Here is a 6,000-nt window from a genome sequence, read left to right on the forward strand (position 1 = left end):
TATTCACAATAGTGGAACAGTTCACTGCTGTTTGATTTGATTTTGCCACAAATAAATATAGTGATAGCAGAATTGAAGCTAGCTAGTTACTCTGTCTACAATAATTTTTAATGTGAGAATGGTAGTGGGCATTTGAGGTTGTATGGGTGGAGCAATGATGGGGTTTCATGAGCAATTGCTTAAACTCTACGCTCCTACGTATTGCAGTCCTACATTGGTGTATTGTTAGTAGCGTTGCTTAGTAACTGAACAGTGATTTGCAGAAGGATCTTCGCGAAACATTTGATAATCTTTCTTTCATGAAAATGTGGGTGGATGTGTTTTAATAGAGCAATAATTCACTGGGGCCCGTGGTACAGTATATTGTTCATGTAACTCAGTGTCTAACAACGCCCCCTAGCAATACCCATTTTCACGAGATACCATGGCCTCTCGGGCCTCATTGCTTTATCAAGAAGATTTATGTCCATTATCCCTGACCCAGCACTCACAGGGCAATAATAAACAGTCTCAAAAGCTCACCTTCTGTTGTTCAGAATGAAAGCTTGTTATGGAGAGAAAACACTGTTAGATCCTGATGACTAGCCTACAACAGGGCAATGTTTTACAGATCATATATTTCCCTCATAACAAATTTCTGATGTATTAATTCCATTTCATCTCGCTTGCAGGTAGTGTGCCTAATGTTTAGCAAATCTGATTTTAGCTGGTAGGCCTACGAGTCCCTTTGATGAATAGTCAACGTAACTCTCTAGAATATTTGAATGCTCTGCGCAGGGCTATCACGAGCTGTTCGTTGTGGGTATGCATGAAATAACAACAACCCACTAAGAGCATTCCAAGTTTCAAACACTTACGTCAAATACACGAGCAGATTCCACATGTGCAGCCTCTGGCCACTGAGGTCTGGAATCCGCATCCCTTCTGGCTCAATGACGTTGCATGTTCTATTTCCAGAGCTAGGGTTGAACTGAGGCTGCTGGGAGTGTAACACTGACCTCCCTGACCTCTGACCTAGAAAAGTTGCCTGAAGCCCTACACACAAAACCTTCGCTCGTTTGCAATTATTAGCAAAGGGCTTTCGAAAAGGATCACAACCTTCTACACATAGTATGCCTCTTTCATGCCAAATGATTTGCATCCTTTTTATTCATATCTTTGACTTTGTCAATGTATTCCACCACGGTTGTGGAGCTTGATGTTTTTTTCTCTCTCTAGTCCAGGGTGGAGAGGGAGAAAGAGAGAGAAGGCAAAGAAGCAAGACTACTTTACTTTCAGCCCAAGTGTCTACGGACTGCATGTCTTCAGTCATCTGTCACTAGTTTACATACATACAATGACACTTCCGCTCTCTGTGGGAAACCATGGTCACCGAATGGCCGGCAGCTGAGGCAGACTGGGTGCTGGTCGGGTCTCCCTCAGGTACCTCTAGGGAGGAACATTAGGTCTGGGTGACAGACTGACAGGCACACACAGGCTGCCACCATGCATGCCTCATCCCCTGTCCAAGCACTCACACCTCCTACACGAGACCACTGCCTCCCAAGGCAGAGCATATTTTGCATAAAGCAGTGACTTCGCTCTACATACATTTTGTCAGACACCCTTAAAAAAATTGCCCCCCCCCCTAGCCTCCCATACTACATGAAACTTTGGGAATGAATAATGGAAACGACAGGGCTGGCTGAAGGCTCTGGGGATACGGTTGAAGATGCGGGAGAGCAGATGCAGTCAGGGTTTGGCATAGGGCTGAATCTACATATGCCAAGTGTTCTGATAAAAATCTAATAATGCTCAATTAATATTAATGTGGTGATATTTAGGCTATAAATGTTGCTTGCGTAAGAACCCCCTTAGATGACGGATTCCTGTTTTATTACCTAATTTTAACACCTTTTTTTCATTTGTCACATTTAAATGTTACATTTTAAAGACGGTTAAAGGTTATACTCAGGTTTGACAATACAAAAGGTAGTGAAGTAGTGTGAGATAGTACGTGAATAACATAACCTTGCCTAAAGAGTCAACTGGAGACCCCGGGCTGGAAGCTATCTTTTTGGTCTAGCAATATGTACTGATGACTTTTGGGTGCAAAGCACTGACATCTGGTCAGTTACAGCGATCAGCTGGTTAGTTCTCAATACCTGCCATGTTCATTCCTTTTGACTAAACACAGAATATGATAAATATCAGAATACATGAGGTCAGTATAATATGTGATCTGTTTTAAAAAGCTTATGGCATATGTCGTAAGTTACTACTTCACAGGAGAGGCATTTTAATGTTATTTATTTAGAAAAATGTTTTGGCAGAAATGCCTTCTGGAACATGTGAACTTTCATGTACCTTAATAACAAAATTGCATGCCATCTGTAAATAGGAATAAAATTGAACCTTCCTTCTAGCTATGATTGGCTGAGATAATGAATAGGCTGGACATGCCGAGAGATGAGGTCGGATTGGTCTGCCATGTAGCTCGCTTCTGTCTATAACATGAGCTGCTCAGTATGTGTGAATAATCATTTCTACCGCGGCTTTGATTGAAAGATATCTTAAAGAACTGAAAAGGTTTTGCTGGACTACTTTCGGGACGATGATCGTACCATGTTGACTCTCTCTGATTCTCAAAATCAATCAGGAAATCCCTGTTTTACAACGAGGAAATCCCTGTTTTAGGTAAAAACATTTTCATTAAAACAGACATTGTAGAGTTTCTGATGACAGTGGTGGGGAAGAAACGGTGTCGTTGTCACGGAAGAAGTTGACAGAGTTTTGAAATCAGTGGAATGCCCGGTGGAAGCAGAGAGATGATTGCAAAATGTGGAGATAAAACACCTGTCTCCGGATTACATCTTCAAACTAAGGGCAACCATGGCATCCATGACGGGGAGAGAGACCCTTTCCAGAAATTATACGTTTCTAATTTAGTCAGAAAGAAGTTTTCATTGCAAGTTAAAGTGTACTGTTAGCTAGCCAGCTAACAGTACGCTTTACCATTATCTGCCTGGCTCACTAGCTAATGTTACGTGTATGATCTGTGCAGTAATATTATTCGTATCGCAGAAAGTCATTTGCATTGTTAGTTATAGCCTAATGTTAGCTAGCTAACATTGAACCTAGTTTGTTAGCTTTAGCTACCAGCAGATTCGTGCATGGTAGTATTGCTGCATTCAACACAACTGGGAACTCAAATCAAGACATCAGTGATCTTCAGATCGGAAAGTCAGAGCTCTAGAAAAAGGCCATTGTTCCCAAGTTGGTATCACGAGTTGGATGACCGTTCAAATAGATTTTTCCCAGTCGGAGCTAGTTTTTTTCAGAGTTCCCAGTTGTTTTGAACGCACTGGAGTTGGTAGTCTGAGATTTGTGAGTTCCCAGTTGTTTTGAATGCGGCATTAGAGTTGGGTTTATGGTTAATTGTTTAGCTAGCTAGCTACAGTACATGTTTTAACAAAAGACTCCACTATTCAAGTAACCATTTCACTGTACCGTTTACACCTTCTGTTTCCTGTGCATGTGACAAATAAACATTGATTTTATTTGATATAGTGTGTGTTTACCAAAGACGGTAATCTGAAGAACAACATGACCTGTACCAAAGGCAGATTAGGATATGGACTAGATCAAGTATATTTTTACTACTTTTTCTACTACTTTCACCACTTTTAGTCTTACAATCTTTGGTTGTTTACTACATTCTGAATCCTTAAAGAGAAGGGTGGGGTTCAGGTTTGAAGGGGTGTGAACGATGCTGAATGGGTGTAGAGAAGAGCTCTCCAGTAGGTGTACCAAAAATATTCACGGACCATTTTCTCAAAAGTGAGCTTCCCATGTTTATCAACGTTCAAAGGCAGAATGACTTTCCCATTGTCCCTCGACTGCAGTGTATGATGTACCATTTTCTAGCTCTGAGTCTCTACTTTTATCCAATGTAAAAAACACATTTTAAAATGTTGCTAAATAGGACTGAATCCAGGTGGTGGAGCACATATGGGCAACTACACACCAAAAAGGGGGCATTTCTTTTGTCCTCTAGTCTACTCAGAGTCCATACTTTCCTCCAGGCACCAATTTAACTAGAATAAAGGTCAGAACACAGAACATACTAGAGAAGAATAGACCGCCAATTTAAGCTTTAGCTGACTTGATTCCCTTTTTGAAAGAGAGAATTAAAACAATGTTTAAGGTTTCTCAGCAAAACGTTGATTGGGTATTTCCACCTCCCTCCCCCGAGCCCAGGAATCTAAGTGAACCAGAGAGCATGGAACAGTGCACTGTAACAGCTATTTTAGACAACGCAAAGTCAACACTACTCCCTGAGGTGATTTCCCGATAATGAACACAAAATAAGTGTCAACCCTCATAAAGCTCCAGAATGATGCTGAACTCTTCATGCGGACTATTTTATTTCCAGGTTTAAATTAATCTAATTCCATGTGGACATTAAGAGGAGCTGTCAAATAGGCCACACACAAAACAAGCCTTTCCATGGCGATCTGTCTATAACAGACACGGGATACTCTGCTAGGCTGTCAGAGAGACAAAGACCCCGTACGTACACCTGTTCAAATCTGATCATAAATTGGATTTGTGCCTATCCACACCGAGTCCACACAAGCTAACAACAGGACATTGACAGAGTTAAAGATGTTATATTTCACAAGACATTTCATTCTCAAAGTGTTAATTCTATACATATACAAGCAAATATCACTGTGCAACAGTATTGTGTAGATACTCAAATGTACTTTCCGGGAAACTTTCAAGCTAATTTGAAACCAAAATGATTGTACTTTTGTGGCAAACAATAGGGTCATCTTAAACGGGTGAATAAGGTGGTTGCTAAGAGGGAGGTGGTTTGCAACATCTTAAAAAAATAAAATCCATGTCCAGTCCTCTGGGGATGGTCATTATACTGTCCAGTAATATATTGCTGCTGTTGGACGACAAAATAAACAATATCAATCAACAGGCAACAAGTAGGCAGCTTTTAATTTAATCTAATTCCATGTGGACACTAAGAGGGGACGTCAAATAGGCCACACACAAAACAAGCTTTTCCGTGGCGATCTGTTTATAACAGACAAGGGACACTGCTTGTCTGTCTGGGAGACAAAGACCCCATACACCTGTTCAAATCTGATCGTAAACATTGGCTTTGCGTCTATCCACACCTAGTCCACACAATATAACCACAGGACATTGACAGGGTTAAAGATGTTATATTTCACAACACATTTCAGTCTCAAAGTGGGAAATTGTTCATTCTATACATACACAAGCAAATATCACTGTGCAACAGTATTGTGTAGATACTCAAATTAACTTTCTGGAAACTTTCAAGCTAATTTGACACCAAAATGATTGTACTTTTGTGGCAAACAATAGGGTCATCTTAAACGGGTGAATAAGGTGGTTGCTAAGAGGGAGGTGGTTTGCAACATCTTAAAAAAATAAAATCCATGTCCAGTCCTCTGGGGATGGTCATTACACTGTCCAATAATATATTGCTGCTGTTGGACGACAAAATAAACAATATCAATCAACAAGCAAAAAGTAGGCAGCTTTTTAATTTGCTCATGCAAAACCTTTTCTGTGCTTTTCTACCAATGAAAACAATGTGAGCAATAAACCACTTTGTTTGCTGTGCTCATCTTTTCATCTGCAAAACACTATAACTTTAGACACAAGCATACATCTCCTAGTGCTTTATGGGATTGAATTTAGTCTAAAGTCTAATGGAAAAACAGGATGCATGAAATTTTCCTTGAAAGCCTAGGATAAACCAGGGGTTGTGTGCAGTATGTCCTCTGGCCATCTAAAGAGCCCAGTGCCAATCTCTAGCACAGAAGGCAGAATGAGATAATCACACTACATAGCATCATTAGCAGCAGCTCCCCTGCCCCCCGCCAAGGCCAGTAGCACTCACTCACCCCTGCAGTGGTTGATATCATCACATCACTGTGAAAATGCAGACACACTCAGCCCGCCTGCCCGCAG

Source organism: Oncorhynchus tshawytscha, linkage group LG26, assembly GCF_018296145.1.
Source record: "Oncorhynchus tshawytscha isolate Ot180627B linkage group LG26, Otsh_v2.0, whole genome shotgun sequence".
Classification (NCBI taxonomy): domain Eukaryota; kingdom Metazoa; phylum Chordata; class Actinopteri; order Salmoniformes; family Salmonidae; genus Oncorhynchus; species Oncorhynchus tshawytscha.